At 45.9% G+C, this 17,957-nt stretch overlaps 1 protein-coding gene across 2 annotated transcripts in view; it reads left to right on the top strand.

The window, feature by feature from the left end:
• The window catches only part of LOC149342786 (synaptogenesis protein syg-2-like), a 318,879-nt gene that overhangs the window by 165,640 nt on the left and 135,282 nt on the right, over nucleotides 1–17,957 (top strand). The window lies entirely within an intron of this gene.

Here is a 17,957-nt window from a genome sequence, read left to right as displayed (position 1 = left end):
GAAATATCAGAAGGTGTGCGCAAGATGGGTTCCGCGAATGCTCACAGACGACCATCAACGGCAAAGAGTTGTCTCCTCCCGCGAATCTCTTCGGCGTTATGGAGGTGAAAAGGAGACCTTTTTGGATTCCATTGTTACGAGTGACGAAACCTGGGCTTTGCACTTCACACCTGAAACCAAATAAGAATCACGTGAGTGGCGACACTCCTCTTCGCCTTAGCCGCGAAAATTCAAGCGAAGACAGCCTGCCGGCAAAGTCATAGCAACTGTGTTTCGGGATCGAAAAGGGGCATTGTTGGTAGACTTCATGGCTCCTGGCACCACAGTAAACGCGGAAAGATATTGTGAGTCTCTTAAGAAACTCAGACTGGCGATTCAAAATCGCAGGAGAGGAATGCTGAGCAAGGGCGTGAGTCTTCTCCACGACAACGCTCGCCCCAGCGCTGCCAGCCAAACCGTCGCTCTCCTGCAACAGTTTGTATAGGACGTCATCAGCCAGCCACACTACAGTCCGGACATGGCACCAAGTGACTACCGCTTGTTTCTAAAGCTAAAAGAACATCTCACTGGAAGGCGCTTCACCGAGGATGACGAAGTGAAAGATGCGGTCAAACGCTTCCTCAACGGCAAGACGGCGAGCTGGTATGACATGGGCATACAAAAACTGCCCCAGCGTCTACAAAAATGCATAGACTGCGAAGGCGATTATGTGAAAAGTAGAAGGGTGGTCTGCCTTTTAAGTGATTTGTAAATTGCTTAAAATAAACATTTCTTTCGATTTATAAAAAAAAAACTGGAGACCTTAATTTTGAAATGGCCCTCGTAGATGAGCAACCGAAGAGCTTATTAATAAGCTGTTGGTCCACTACGCACCATAAAACACCTACCTACTATACGGCTGATCGTAGACGAATGTTCCAGATTAATGTATTTCCACTAGTTCTCTTTAACGAGCACCGAAACCTCAGTTCCATGGTCATTTTTGCAATCCGCTTCCATCGCAATGTGGTCGCCGTGGCTAGGATCGAACACGTGAACTTTGGTTCAACATCCGAACGCCGTAGTCAGTCACCAAGCAGGGCTGAGGTTGCACTAAACAGTTGTTTCTCTTCAGTTCGAGCGATTGTTTAAAACTTATGCCCTACAGTCAGATAACGACCACGGGCTGGCGATAACAGGCGGAATATATTATTCGAATAATAATACACTTCTAACTATCCAATTTGATCAACAAAAACAAATAATAACAGTACGAAACGCTCTACTACACTTACCTGGATTTGAAAGACTGCCAGCTTCTTCTATACAAGGTGTTTCACCTAAGACTTTCTGCAATTTTTAAAAATAAGCTTTTTGACTTATATGCGCGCTTCTTCTGGCATAGCATTGTCAGTGGTGTAGTACATCATAATGCAGCTAAGACGTGCTAACTAGCAGGCTTGTTAAGCAATATTTAATAGTAAACTTTTAAACTATTACCGTTGGGCTCCTTAATTATTGAGAGGCATGTAGCCCACCGCAAGTAATGTTCATATCCGTTTCTAGAATTTCGAGAACGCGATTATCCTCGGCGCTGTGGCCCAACAAATTTTGGCTATTTCGACGAGTTAGGCTCACTGGTGAGGTTGCTTTGCCTGCAAACTTCTCAAACCGCATGTATTTTGGCGTGATGTAGGCGAAATTTCTTGGGCCACAGCGCCGAGGATAATCGCGTTCTCGAAATTCTAAAAACAGATATGGACATTACTTACGGTGGGCTGCATGCCTCTCAATAATTAAGGAGCCCAACGGTAATAGTTTAAAAGTTAACTATTAAATATTGGTTAACAAGCCTGCTAGTTAGCACGTCTTAGCTGCATTATGATGTACTACACCACTGACAATGCTATGCCATAAAAACGCGCATCTAATTCAAATAGCTTATTTTTAAAAATTGCAGAAAGTCTTAGGTGAAACACCCTGTGTATATATATATATATATATATATATATATATATATATATATATATATATATATATATATATATATATATATATATATATATATCATGAGGAGCCCCTCATTTTCTTACCCTTGTGTGCTCAACCTGAAAGAAAGCGGTATTTAGGTTCATTCACTGCGCTTTGCAGTCGTGTAGACAATTCCATACCCGGAACTGAAACAGATTTTTATTCTATTAATACATTTCATGTACTGTGGATCACCGAAGCAATGGCGTGAACAGTGAATTTATAATGAAGCGTAGCAGATAGAAAAGCAGTGAAAAATTGTACTCAAATCAATAAAATAATGCGTGAAATTTAATAAGGCAAAAAAAAATGTAAATTCAACATTAGTGAAGACATTAAAAGTTAACAGAAGCACGTGCCACTCTATAAGGAGCACCAACATAAAAACACAAAAAGATAACGCAGATAATGTCTGTCGGAAAAAGTACTCGATCGGTTATTGGCATGGTATCCGCGGGGAAGTGGTCGCAATTTTTCCATGTAAGCTATATGAAAAAATAATAATAAGCGTTCGCGTGACAGTGATTGATTGCAAATTATGCATAGTGATCAAAGCGTGAAGACTGATATGATGATACTGATGCGAAATAACTTTGCTGAAGCTGTTGATTTTAATTTATTTAGAGCAGCCAGACATGACAAAACTTTCGTGATAGAAAAAAACCAAGCCGGAGATAGCTAGGCTGGCCTTCATGTTAGTACTGTTTTTTAACAATACAACATTGTTTTCAGCGACGCAGCGATATTTTTATGAACAAAAGTAAGAATGTCACATAAGGATGAGAAAAATTTCTGCATTACTATCGTTGAAAAACTTCTCATGGAAAGCGGATTTCAAAGCTTTCTATTCGCTTTTTAACATCAAGACCATTTAATAGAACAATGCGTGTTTTATGTGCTGTGTTAAACCGGATGCCCTTGTGAATAGAAACTGCCTTGTATTTCTGCAGTGTACTTACTATTGAGCTTAAAACCGAACGATGCACATAAAGAACGTCCATCGCTAACGAAAAGCTGGAGTTTTCTTCTTCGGCGTCTTAGTTTTGGGAAGATTTGAGGTAGGCTGAAGAGTATCATCACTGAGTATTGTTGCGCAAACAAAAAAAAAACCAAAAAAGGGAGACATGAAGGTGTGATCTCGTAGGTGTTGCAATTTTCGGCGCGTAGAAATTAATTCATCTCGCGCGATGTGACTGCGGATATGGCCCTATGCGAATGCTCTAAATGTTTCCTATGCATCGTGAATTGGCGTTTCCTAAAACACATTCCCAAATAAAACATATCTCTGTTATCGATAAGAAACAGGATCCACACCTTCCAGCTCTTGTGGTAAAGCAGCGACTGAAGTGGGATACTGTGTAATCGGCTGATCTTTGAGCAAATCTAAACAGTGCCAGATATTCGCTTCATTGCAAGAATGGTGTGAGGTGGACGCGTTAGCCTTTTATAGCGAACTGTCTTCATTACGAAGAAGCCTTATTGCCAAGTAAGGGTGATTTGAGCCTTTTACAGCTGAAAGACCGGTGAACTCCACACTCAACAGCGTAATGAACAGTCGGCACGTTGGAAGAGTAAGCGTGCGGAAAGAATTAGAAAAAAAATGCAATTCGATTATGTTCTGCTGCGCATAATGCGCTAAGCTCAGTGAAGCTGTCACTGTGGCTGTTTTTTGCCAATGACTAACAACTACAGTAAAGTCTGAGACTTAAACGGCTGTTTGGCAACCTGTGCTACAACCACTATCTCAACAGGCGCATGCTCATGAGGCTTGCGCTGTTCACGTGACGAGCCTCTTGCCCGGATGTAGACGGCCTACACGCAGGCAATCCAAGCCCGCCTGGGAAGGCTCTATGTAAGAGGTTTCGCCATAAAAAAGAGCAGTGGAATCAAATACCTCGCGAAGAAGGTGACGTTATTCTCAACTACATTCAATCGGCCTACTACCACCTTCGACTCACAAAGAATCGAGGAGAGCAATGTTTTTGCTCATTTTGTTTCTTTTTTACTTCAAAAGTATATCCGCGTATATATGAGACGGTCCTGGCGATGCCATACGATTCGGCTCTTCCTATATGCAGATTACCCCTTACCGGTGTTGGAGCAGAACGACGAGAAAAAAACCATAAATATACAGACTGAAAGTACTTTTTATCCTGCGTTCATTTTTCTGGGCATTGTACACCGTCTCACCGGCAGCGACTCCTTTATATATGTATGTGAACATCTGACGCTAAAATCCACGTTGAACTAAGCTATCAACACGAATAGGAGCTGGTGTCTTCACGTATTGGCGGGAGCAATGGCGAACTTTTTGGTATTGCACCCAATACGTGTATATCCACGAGAATGTCTGAGAGAAAGAGAGATACTGAGGGTTCCGAGTCGTGAATAACGGTGATAAGACGCCACCAAGAAAAGCGCCGGGAACCAATGGTTACAGGAACACACCACTGCTACATCATGCAAGCATTGCCGACGTGGGCTGGAACGACGGTTATATGCGTTGCGAAGGTTGACACGCGGGCGGGCAGCCAGTCGCGACAGCGTTGGCGGCGACAGCGTTTCGGGTTCGGGACGACGCAGCGAGTTTATTTCCGCTTCCGGGAACATGACGACGACGTTCGCCGACGACTTGGGCTGACGGCGGCGAATACGAGCACAGATGCTGGCTGGCGAGATACGGCCAGATACGGCCTTTCATTCCGGCGCCGCATTTCCAGCCTTGCGAAAAAGCGAAGGAAAGCGAGGAAGGCTGAACGAGCTGTGCGGTCACGGCGGCAGCAGCCGCTGTCGTGAGTCGCGGTTGGCCGTGCCATTGCTCTTGGAGTAGGTTGTGAGCAGCAGAGCGGGCGCACGGACTGGCAGTGTCGCATTGTTTCGAGCGAAGCTTTCTGCCACATGCGCGTTGAGTTCAGCTTTAAGGGTCGGGTTATAATAGCTGTAGGTGCAGACGGCGTCAGTCTTGCGTAGTCAGTAGGAAGTGCCACTTCTCTGCACATGCTGAGTTCCAGAGGCACAAAGCCAGTGTTAGTCGAGCCATGTAGACATGGAAATCAGGTACGCTGCGCAGGTATGACACAAGCTGTATTTACTGCCTTATTTGTGGCTTCGCTTCCTCGAAATCTGCTGCGGGGTTGCTTAAGTGAGTGAAGAATAAATTGTATAGCGGCAGCTGCTGCTACACCGATATCAGGAAACGTTTGAGAATAGTTTACCCAAGCTATTAAATACTATACCGATTGTTACCGGCCCTGCTACGTTCTTTTTATTTTAGCTTTAACAGAAAGTTTTCGTTATGCATGTAGTTACTACAAGGTATAGCTTCTAAAAGAGCAATAATTTACGGACGAATGCGAAATAAGCAGTTCTAAAGGTGCACGTGGCTCTTACAGAACCGAATTTCTCACAAACTGCTTCAGTCTGTTTGCAAGCACACGTCCGGCTACAGGACTTCCAGAAAGCGCGACATAACGCGTGAATAATTGTCACGAACGCGAAGAGAGAGATGTACAAAAGAAACTAAGAAAGACAAATTCCTTATGTCGGACAACTTTCACAGAAGGCAGCGATGTTCTTGAACTGATGGTCGGGAGCTGTATATTTTGACGTATTGTTTCAAGTTTGTGCAAAGGGAGCTCTAATGTGCCATACTTTTCACGCGAGTTCTCGCTAATAGGAAGCAGCAGTTCAGTGGTACGTATAATGCACTTTTCATTTGAATGTAATCTAGCTACTACGTGATTATAAAAAAACATTAGTTTTCAACGTGTTCCCACAACATCCCCCTTATTTTATCACGCTCTAACCCCTGATTCCTCTCTCACATTCTGAACTGCGCACAAGGAAGGCAACAAAGTTCAACACCATGTGCAAAAGAGAGGGAAAGCGAGGAGGCAGTCTCTGTTTAGCGTCGTGGCCGTCATCTGTCTATATTAGGTAAGATAGCTAGACTGGCGCGGAGTGCGCCAGAAACCTGGGGTGGCATGATGGTAGACTGTGCACCATCTGAAGCGAAGTGAGATAGTGTTTGAAACGAGCGAAGCTGCTCACCCATGACAAACATTACGTGTCCGTTCATCACCCTCGCTTTGTTAGTATTTCGCATTCTAATTTCATAATTACTGATAACCAAGTCATGTAAACCGAAACTCAAGGACGCCACCCCCTGTTCTATCCAGATTGCCCTCAGCCAAATCAGCCAAATCCGTCCCATGCACTATAACGTTCACTCATGGATGACGGACGTTTTGCTGTCTGGAGTTAATAACAGCTCGGGTTTTAGTTTGCTCACAAATTAAAACAAAGCTAACCTATGTAGATCGTTCTTATTCCTGCTAGCAAGGTCTGCGCTCTGTGCATGAAAAGAAAGCCCAGCAACATCAACTCTTAAAATTCTGCACGGAAAATAGAACGGCGAAAGTCGACACATGGTAACATATGAAACCATGGGCTTAGCCTAAAAAAAAAAAAAATGAAAAGTGATTTGAAAAACCAGGAAGCTTCGTGATCTGGACGAGAAAGTTTAAGCATTCAGCTGACCAGCGTCGTATTGTCAAAAGACTAACCTCTAAGCCTTAGAGCTCTGGGTTGGCTCGTATTGCCACAGCCAACCCAGAGAGCCGCACTGCCGCTCTTGTTCCTCTTTGGTCTCCCCACCCGCATTTGCTTTGCGCCGCCATCCCAGCGCCTCGTCTTACCGCGCGCCCTGCTTCGTGTATGGGTCCCTCTGCGGCGAGCGCGTTACGCTAGCGGCTCTGTGTGCGTGCGTGTGTGCGAGCGCCATCTTTCTGTCGCTGGAGCAGAGAAACGAAGAATAACTGCGCCCGCGTCGGGTTTCATAGGCCGTTGCGGGAACGCTCCCCAGTCATCGACGCTGTTCGCGCGCACAGCCTGCGCCAGTGCGACGACACAAGCGACGACTTACACGACGTTGGAAAGAGCAGAGATAGAAAACAAGAAAAAGAATGAAGTGTGGCGCCTTTCCGCCGTCAGCTAGCTGCTCGGCTTCCTCGCGATCATGTCGGTCTGCCCGTATATATACGTGTATAGGCCTTCTTCTTCTTGGTGCCGAGTCAAAGTCAGACTCTTAGTTGGAAAAGTTTGGATAATATGTGGTAGAGGTGGAGATGTTATAAACACGAGCTGTATAGTGTGTCTGTGTGTGTCGTCGGGAGTGCGACTTGGGAAATGGATGCTCCGCCAGTGGAGAAATCGGCCTCGGAGGAAACGAAAGTGCTGTCGCCGTCTGTTTTTTTTTCTTCTTCCGTTTGTCTCCGTACTTTGTCGCATGCTGTGACCTAAAGAAAGAATCTTGCTTCTTTGAGCTTTCTTTGTTGGGTTTGATTCAGTCGCATGGTGAGTCTGGAGTTTTTATTTTCGCAAGTTAAAGACGGAATAGTCAGGAAATGGAGGAAAATAAACATTAAGTTGTCAGGAAGGTCGCAATATGGGGAGAGAAATAGTTGGGCCCAGCTAAACCGAAAAGCAAAACGAGACGAAGCGCAGCCAAGGGAAGAATGACGTCAAGCAACCTAGAGGCCTGTTAATACTCTAGCGCCATTAAAACCTCTTTGCATCGCGAAGCGGGCCAGATGTTGATTTTTTTTTAAAGGAAAAAATCTGCAAAGCCACGTGGTCCTCTGAACACCTCAAAGAAGTCTGCTTAGAAAGCATAGTTTTGAGTGACTGATAAGCGCTTAAACAAAAATATAGACGCACTTTGAAAAGTTATCGTAAAAGTTTGAGATAGTAGTTAAATGTTCGCAATGAATAGGGAAACACAGATGCATTGCGATTTGTGTGCTCTGCAAACCTTTACCAGCAGGAATAACCAGTTAACCGAAATACAACGCTTTTTAACGAAGGACAACCAGAACATTAGTATGCTTTCAGCGAAGTAGTGAGCGGAAGGCTTTGAAGGTACAGCGTTAGCGTCTCTTTTTCGTTGCTTTCATAATCAGCCTTTTTAGCGACCGTCGCCTTTGTTCCCTGTATGCTGTGAATGTTATTCTCTTTTCTTTTTTGGCAATGTCTACTACATTTTTTTCCCCCTCTGCTTAGCAAGCAGGATCCTTTCTTGATGTAGAGGGTTGTCAGCATCAGACGCACAACAAGGCCCATTGCGGGGACATCGCGAATGGACAGTGTCCGTCACATCACCCGTACTGCTATGAAAAGCGAAGTATAGAGAAAGAGATGGAAAGAGGAAAAGAGCCTCGACCCACGTTGATGTCACCGCTAATGCGACAACGAAGAGAAGAGCGCCGCTCTCGCTGTGTTCGGCCAAATGAACGCAGCTCTTCCATGCGGCAGCAGCAGCAGCAGCGTCATCGGCCACGTAGCCTCGGCAGTACTACTACACGTTTCCAGCGTGCCCCGGCATCCGTCGCCGCTTCTGGCAGAGCTGGGGAACTGCAGGGAGAGGTGGCATGTGAGTGGGAAGGGGAATGGGGTTAGGAGGGAGGAGCAGCAAAAAAAAAAAAAAAGTCCACGTGACATGGAAGGCCTCAGGCGTCGATGCATCGAGGCAGCCATCGATCAACTGGCTAGCCTGCTTGTTTTCCGCGCGCCGTTGCACCAGCAGTAGCGGCTGCCTGACCGAGTCGACACTTTTGGCTTCCCCTTTCTCCCACGCACCGCTGCTTCACTCTCTCGAAAGTTTCCGGGACAGACAAGGCGGGGAGAGAGAGGTGCAGCAGAATTGAGCTTGTCACACGCACGAATGAGATGGTTGGATTCGCAGGCATGCACGTGCCGTCAGAGCAGTGAGGAGGGGGTAAGGTGAGGAGGAAATGAAAGGGGGAGAGGGAGCGATGAGAAGGGCGCAACGCGTGGCGTTGTCCTATGGATAAGTGATTTCAACGCGCCCCTCTCTTTGGGGCCTTCCCCTTTTCTCACACGACCGTCGTGCGGATGCGCCTGGTGGTAAAAGTGACGTGTTTGCTTTACGGGTTTTAGACGGTGGCTGTCGCGACTCTCGGATGACAGCGTGTCAGGCGTATATATTTTAGGGTTGCTCGCGCAAGGAACGAGGCCCGCTGAGCGGCGAGGGTTGGAGATGTTTAACAAACAAAAAGAAAAGTAGGAGAAGCGCGGAAACCATGAAAGAGCATACAGCCTGGCGCGGAGAATTTACGGGAAAATAATTGGAGGACTGACGTTCGAGAACGTCCTGGCGTTACGCTGAACTTGCCTCGTTAGAGATGTTTTGCCGTCGGCATGGCATAAAGCTTTAAACAGGCCCGTACGAAAGTGTAAGGTGCAGAACTTCGTTTTCCATCTTTTAAAATGTCGACTATTTTTTCTCCTAAAGAAAGCGAGACGTTCTTAAAATGCTTTCGGTTGACTTCGCGTTCAAGAATTTACACGTATGTTAATTAAGGTAAGATGCAGTGGGGTGTACTGGGCTTAGGGTATCGTTCAGCGCACGTCCGCATTTTCTGCGGTCAATAAGGAGGCACGAAGCAATGATAAAATGAGTGGTTATAAAATGGCAGACGCAAGAATTCGCCACACGGTATGCCAGTAACGTGTCGTCAGGCACTTCATGTGACAGCGTTGAGTGCATTATTTACCGTCTGCTCAAAGCAAGTGCACCGAATGAAAATGCTTAGCCTTTTCTTTTAATGAAGAAAACAAGAAGGCAATCACTGCTTTCCTGCTTTTTTGCCTGTTTTTTCCTTGGCAGTGACAGTTTACAGTCCAGCGATCTTCACTGTCCGCCATATAAGTTGAATTTCATGAATTGTTGAATAAGTACCTTACTACGCTTAGCTAATACATTATGTATCATGAGACCTGTATTTCTGTCCTAAAAAATTTACAAAGCAATTAAGACTAACAGACTGGATTCCAAGAGAAGGCAAGCATAGCAGGCAGGAGCAGACGGATGAGATTAAGTTTGCGGAGATAGGGCGGCCGCAGCTGGCACAAGACAGAGTTAATTGGATAGATTTGGCCCCTCAGTGGGTGTAGTCAGGCTAATGATGGTGATTATTTGCACAGTGATCATTGTAGTTCCAGAAAGTTATGCGTTTGTAATTGCGATAGCATTAAAAGCTTCCTCTGAAAAAAAAAATGTGCCGCTAGTCATAAAATTAGCTCATTGGCTTATGGTAATTGACGTCACCACACCGAAAAAGTTCCATTGGCTGAGGGACCTGGAGTCAAGAGTGGGCAATTCTCATTAGCTGGATAAAAGTGACATCACAAGCCCAGAAGTGGCATCTCATCCGGTAAAGACATCAACACCTTCCAATGCTATCGCATTACCAACACATAAGTTTATTAGCTGTCGCTGTGAATTTCTTTTCTTGCTTTATGCTTCCAAGTAACGGACATAGTTTCTTCGGGTTTACCAGAACATTTAACGCGCGATGGTAGCTGCACAGTGAATCGAAATAAAATCGTCCGTTCAGGAGAAATGGTGCGAGCACCAAGAAATGCCTTCTTCGGCAGAGGACTTCCTAGAGATTCTCAGTGCTGCAATGCACAGAAACGTCCGCGCACGCTTTTTCTACATCTTAACACACAACGCATAGAAATTAGTGAAAGAAAAGAGATGGAAAAAGAGATAGAAAAATAGATAAAAAGAAAGAATAGAAGCGTACATATCGAGGAACCGAACTCGGTTCGCGTGAATGCGCGTTCGTAACGATCGTCCACAGTGCTGGCCCACCACCAGCCTTCTCTCTCTTTCTCGCTATCTCAAGTTTTGAGCATTAATTGACAAGCTGATCATCTCGCGGCCGACTCAAGCGCGAGATAATTAACGTCCGTCTTGGGGAACGACCCTTAATTGATCTTCATTAGCGCGCACCCAGCAAGAGGGTGAGAATGAAGGGGGGAACGCATGCGCTGCGCTATTGGGGCGCCGTAATTGAATACCAAGCGGGACGAGCGTTGTTCGTCGCCTCCAAGTGCGCGCGGAGGCGGAAGTAATGGCCCCCTCAACTCTCGGCAAGCCGTGGGAGCTATGTGGGCCTGCCGATGACGTGTGAAGAGCGCCGGTGTGATGCGTTCGTCACGCACCTTGCAATTAAAAGCGAGAACGATTCAGCGTACGAATATGCTGAGAGGAGAGAAGGCGAGCGTGACAACTTTAGTCGGTTAATTTCTTTTTTTTTTCTGCCTTCCTCATCACTTGCGACAATGTTCGCAGGACTGCCTGCTTCTATAATTGCAAGGTGTGGCACCAACTGGTAGGAGTGTTTCTCCGATAATTCACTGGGATGTGACACCGGTACGTCCGGCTCCTTTTGGCAACCGGTTGTCGCCCTCACAGGTAATGGTCACGGAGTGAATTATTGATCCACTGTATTAAATTTTGTCTTCTCCTTACTTGACGCACATGCGAAGGAAAAGGAGAACACTGATTGAAAAAAAAATCACAAGCCAGCTATAAAGTATTGTTTTGCTTTTCATTTTCTTTTTTCTTTTAGTGGTTTTGCCAACATCGAAAAACGCAGAGCAAAAATATGAAGAGTCGTTTTTCCTTCGCTCTGAAGATCTGCTTCGCTCCATCCTTGTTTTTTTTTCTTGAAAACAATATTTGCTAGTTTCTCAGTGATATTTGTGCGTGTTGTTAAGCAGTACCGATTGTAACGGTAATGCTGCCAGTACATTAGCATCACATCGACCGTCAATGTCCACTCGCTTTTAACATAACCAGGCAAAGAGTTTAGCTCTAAAAAAAAAGTGGAAGCCCAGTAAGAAGCCTTCATAAAAAGACGGGCGTTTCTCACTAGTGCGTGCAGCCGAGCTTGTAGCTTTATTCGAGGAGAACACCATTCGGTGTGTTTGTGGAGTTCAATTTCCTTGCGTTGAAAGAAAATCTTCATTTTCCAATCTCCAATTTCCGTGGTCAAACCTTTCTATAAGGAAGAAATAACCGAGCGTTTCCGCCAAGGAAACACATCGCTTCTTTTCATGAAACTGAGGCCGGCTAGTTTTGGAATGTGTATTGAAGAATGGCTCCTACCTCGTTTTTGCCTCCGGTGTCGGTTTATTTTGACGACCAGCGGATGGGTCTCTTTTGAGCATAGCCTTTCTGAGCAGACGGCTTCTCCGGCCCCACAGTTGCCGCAGCGGCTTTCTAAACTTTATACTCTCCGTTTTCAGAGCAAAACGGACGAGAATTTTTGGCTAAAAATAGCTCAAATGATTGCTTGAGGCATTTAGGTCTGCAAAATTTATTTAACAATTTCCTCCAAACTGCGCCTGTAGTCCTGCCTGTAAAGCGTGCTTCTTTGCAATAAGATTATTAATGCGGGTGAACTGCCCGGCAGAATGCAGGACCCGGTTTTACTGCTGTCTAAAAGGTTAGAAGGGGTGTTAAGCATGAAACGTTTTTAGCTCCCGTTGTCGGCGAACTGCGGATGACCTTGGCGCGAAAACGGGGGAGAACACGAAGCCGAACGTAAACGAACATTGGCGAAACCTTCACTTGAGCCGCCCCTGATGCCTACGTGCTGCGCTGCCGCCGGAACGTCTGCATGGTCCCGTAGTGGTAAAAACCAGCGCGCCACGCCAAAGCGCCTAAGTTGTGCCCTGCCACCCAAGAGGCACATGCGCAGTCCCGGTGGCACCTGAAGAGCGACGTGATAGCGTCGCGTGAGTTGCCGTCATTACGTAATGGGCGTGTCGGCGACACATATCCGTAGCGCGCCATGCATCAGCGCGGCCAATAACCCTGGTCACCATACGCAAAAAGCGGCAAAGAAAGTCGAGGCCTCTGTAGCTCCGAGCGAAAGCTTAAGAAAGACAAGCGGCTGATGCTGGAAGCTTCCAAAGTTTCGAGTATGGCTGCCAGTATCAATGAGCCGTCCTATGATAGGCCACGCCTTTCCTGCATTACGTTTTATGCTTGCCTCTACAGTTAACGACGAGAGAGTCTGTGAATTCTTATTTATTACACCTAGGGCTGTATTGGTCATGCGTATCTAAACCTACGCGGAAGTCTGTCCGCAGTCACGTGGTCAATCCCTGCATGTGCCTCGCGTTACATTTATTGTCCTTTTTAGTAAGCACTTATTTTACTATACAACCGCGAGCTGCACAGAGCGTGCCTTTCATATTGACCGCTTAATGAAAGGAACAGTTTTGATACGCACGTGTGGATAATTACAAAACTTTTTAGTGAAACCAACTTTGTTCTGTACTCGCTACGGGGACAGGACCGGATACAACGACGGTATGCGATATGCTTTGCCTCAAGCGGATTCTATGCCAGCTGTAATACAGTTGCCGACAAACTGCATAATAACTGTGCACAAGGGAAGCGTACTATAAAGAATACTTCACCTTAGCATGCACAAACGAGTAACGACAATCGAAGCTGAAAAGTTCGCGAAAGTAGAGGAATTCTTTTAAAGCCTTCAGTTCATCCCGAGGTAGTGGTAATAACTTTAGTGCATGGGGAGAAAAATGCATTCTATGGAGAATAACCATAATTTAGAGCGAGAGCTTTACTGCTTGCGGTTCAACTTCCAATTTCAGTGTGGATGAGACAACGACCTTCCATGCCTAACAAGGTCAAACCGAACATAACTGCGTGGTGATAGGGCCCAAGCTGTGGTAGTATTACAATGTGATCATGTGTCTATAACCATTGGACACGGGACCTTGACCTTTGACCTTGTCATTTAATTTGAGACAGTGGGCACCAACCACATCAACAATGACCTTCGATGCCTCACAGGTCAAACCGACCTTAACGGTGTGGTGGTATGGCCCAAGCTGCGGTGGTATAACCACATCATCATGTGGCTATGACTATTGGTTTCTTGACCTTTGACCATGACACTTGACCTTGACTTCAATCCTTGCCTTTGATCCTCGACATTTGATTTGAGACAGTGAAGACCATGCTTAACGGAGCTTTCGCAAATATAACTAGGTTCAAGCCACGTTGAGCCCCAGCCATTTTTTTTACGAGACAGTTCTCACATCAACTAGAATCTCTCCACATAAGACTTTCTTCAGAAACGACATAATTTGGCTTAGACAAAGCGAGAAAGGCTTGTACAGCTTGTAAAGAGGTCGCTGTTTTTGCGTTACTCAATTTAGACAATCGATTATTGCAGGTTAAGCATTCTTTCCCAGTCATTATGCGGGAAGGCAACATATTGTAAAATCAAATTCAAGAAATGGTAGAAAAATGTTACGTTACTGCGGCGTTCTTTGGTGCCACCTCTTCCGTTCCCCTCTTACTCAATCAGAACGGCAACGGGAGTTGATGGGAGCTGTACAATCGCGCGTTTCCGCATCATAAACGCCGAAACCCCAAGCTGTCGCCAGCCCGCCCGTGCATCGGCACGCAATATTTTTGCGCAGAGAATTATGAAGTATGTATATGCAGTGCCCAAAATCTCCCTCCTGCAACCGGCGCGAACGAAGTACTCGCGATAATCGCATGTGTTCCTCATCGCTTCCTCTTCGATTTCCCACTTTCTTTTTCACCTTCGCTTTTCCTTTCAATTACTATTTTTTTTTGCTTCGACCACCCGGGAAGTCGTTCGACGCTCTCTGCGCATGATCTGCGCCAATGATCGGGCCAGTCTGCGCGTCGGCTGATGTCGCGGGAGCTACGTGTGGCAGGTACAGCGTCGTTCGGAGTGCAGCGTCAAGCCAGTCGATTTTCCGCGCTCGCCCCCAAGATTTGAAGTCGCACATAGCCGCGGGCTAAATCGCGTGCGCTCACCGGCGCGCGAAGCGCCCAGGCAGCCATGGCAGCGTGCGATTTAAGGAAAGGAAAAGGAAAGAAGGAAATACAGAAAGCCTGGCTCTTCTCTGGCTCGGCTTCATTTGTCGTCGCCCGCGGGCTCCCGATCTTACGCGCTTGGTCGCTCGCACGCAACGCACCGCGGATGGCAAGTCCCCAAACTGTCTCTCTCTCTCTCTCCTATTTCCTTCTCTCTATCTCTCCTCCTTGTGCTTTAGTTCTCGCCGCAAGCGCAGCATGGACTCAGGCGCCGAGTTAAGCTGAGCTGGGATTGCGGTTCCCCGCTGTAAACTTAGCCTAGCGAGTAAGAGAGCGAGCGAGTTAGAAGGAGGATGAGAGAAGGAAGACGAGAGGAGAGGGAAAGAATCCGCGCAATTACCGACGCCGCCTTCATCTCGGCAATCGACTTAGTGCATCTCGGCAGAAACCTTGGTGGCTTCCTCGTTGGTGCGCGCGTCATCTGTCAATGTCTATTTGGCGATTCCAACCTCTGCGCCTCTGCGTCCTGACCTCATTTGTCTAGCACGCCGGCTCACTTTCCGCCTGCGGAAATTCGAGAGACGAGTTGTAGAGTTTCGCGCTCGGAGGCTTTTGGTGGCTTGCATATACGTCATAGCTGCTGCCTTGTTGAGGACGGGGTGAATGGCGAACATCTGCGTGTTTCTCTTGTTCATTTATTTACTCGTGACTTTTTCTAGCCTACACGCTTGAAGCTATACTCTGCGGTGCGTCTGGGCTGCCATGACGTCACGTGCAAGCCGTCTAAGTAACCGACTGATTCAATTTTTAAGTGAATAAACAACTCGAATTGAGGTGCTTCGTTAACAATCACAGGAAAAAGAAAAGGTCGACCGAAGAGGACCCTGCAGCATTCCCATCTTCCGTATTTTAATAGGAGATTAGGCGCGTTTCGTTTTTCAGTGCCGATTAGTATAACATATTAGTGGAAAACAAGTAAAGCAAGAAGCCGCTCCACGGATACAAAAATAAGAACCTAAATATGCTCGCTATGTGAAACTTCAGAAAGCATATTTCGATTTTGCTGTAACGACGAATGCAGCGTGGGGAAGGAGCTCATAACTTCGCACAGTTGTGTTGAGAGCGTTGCATGAAAGCTCCAAAATCACTAGACAGATCTCGCACTCATTCGAAAGCAGGAGACTAGATTCTTTATCTGTTCTACTAACCCTGACGTTTCCTTAGTAAAGTACGCCTACGTTGCAGCATTTTGCTCTGACGCAGCTAGAACAATAGAATAGGGTCGTACCCACATGACTCTAACAAATCTGCGTCCTCTGAGTTGGTTTCTTTATTCCACTGTGCGTGACTTGAAACCATTTATTCGTTATAAACACCTAACAGCACCTAAACACCTAACGACTATCAGCCATAACAACCCCGAACTACTTCAAGTAATGGTTTGGTTCTACAACAGCAACTCCTTTTAGAAGTAATTGTAGCATAACTTGTTCTTGTCGCGTAACCGCACACACAAAACACATTTCACTGTGGTAGTATTAGGCTAACTGTATGCACCTAAAGACACCATGCACACGTGGCGCTCGAAGGAGTTTGCGTGTCTTGTAACAATTTGTTGTCAGCGACGACGTGGAGGTGAACATTCACTTACTGAGGCCTCTTATAGTACAGCCACTGCTAATATTAACTCTCCGCGATTTCAAGTGCCAAGTGCACTGCATTCAGTATTTTTGCGTGTACATCTGGAATTCATGAGCAACGTTTTTTGCACAGATATTTGAAACAAGTAGACTCCCCTAACGGACGCTTTTGTGATCATGGCAGAAATCTTAAAATGGTCACGCTTTACGTATGTCGAACTGCGCCTGTACAATGACTGTGAGTCTCATAAATCGCCATTCGGCATGCAGCTATGGTATGTTGTGACGATTTTTCATGCTTGAAGCTTATCATCACGTAAGGAAAAACGCTCTGTTACCGAAAGGCGAATTTCAACTACAAGACGTTTGTGCAAGATTCAGTCATTCTCTTCGACATGTACCATTGACAGACACTTTAAAAGAGAACAAAGAATGTGCACTGCAGAAGTATGTTGTAAGCACGGCAGATTAGAAGCGGCTAGCGCAGAACGTGACAGATTGGTGTTAGGATTCCGTGACAGCAAGGCAAATGTTCTCCCCTCTTCCTTCGAGGAAGGACAACGAGAGATGCGCTCTGATTGAGGCTTGAAAATGTTCAGTGACTAAAAACAGCGCTCATGACTATCAGGGAGTTCACTCTAATTTTCTATTTCCCGTATCCACCTGACAATCTGCACAAATGTAGCTCAAAAACTGCGCAGAATTCATAGATCTAGCGTTTATCCCCCAAACCTTGTCTGAGAACTCTCTGATCTGCATTATTCAGCTGTTGTGCGAATGCTTTGTCCCTGAGCTACCTAGCGTATATTACATAATAGACATGGGGCTGACAGTTTAGATGATACTAATACATCCTATATTAATTTTAGTATGCATAAAAATATGAAAGCTATAAGCCCCAAATCCAATCATCCAAATTATTTACGCTCTGGAGCAGGATCGATTGCACCGGTGCAAGACATACTTAGCAAGGCCGCTTATTTAAAAAGTTTATATTTAGCGTAAAGCAATTAAAAAAAGACAAAATTGAAAGACTCTGCTGATTAGTTTTATTTCCATGCTCTTATTGGAGCATATCCGCGCATGGAAATAAGGTTTTCAGACATTCGGTTATGAACTTTTTTTTCCCAGTTTCTTATTACCAAGATGACTATAAGGAAAGAGACAGATCGGAAAGGGACCTGCACAAATAGATAAAAAGTTAATGGACGTGAGCAACTTTGTTGCGAGTGGGAGATTCAAGTATCGCCTTGAAGAACTCCGCTTCAAGAAACTCCAGTAGGTCCTTCTTTACCGCTTCGAAATGTAACTACAGCCATTATCGGGAAACGGAGGCACTTTCCCGCAATAACCGCCTTCACTCAATGGCTCATCACTTCTTATTCGTTTTTCATTTCTTATATATTTTTTTTTGGCGGGGCGACAGCGCCATCGTGCAAGAACAGCGCCTGCAAAAGTAAGTGACAAAGAGGCCATGTAATCGGAACATTTTACTTCACCGTAGCGGCCTGCGGCTGGCGGGTAAACACAAAATCCGAGGACCCTTATCAGCACCATTAGTTGGCCGCACAACGGCCGTGTCGGCAACAAGGCGGGGAGGGGGGGGG

The sequence above is a fragment of the Amblyomma mixtum genome, chromosome 5 (genome assembly GCF_055824585.1).
Source record: "Amblyomma mixtum isolate Tamu chromosome 5, ASM5582458v1, whole genome shotgun sequence".
Lineage (NCBI taxonomy): Eukaryota > Metazoa > Arthropoda > Arachnida > Ixodida > Ixodidae > Amblyomma > Amblyomma mixtum.
This window is presented reverse-complemented; position numbering and strand designations above follow the sequence as displayed.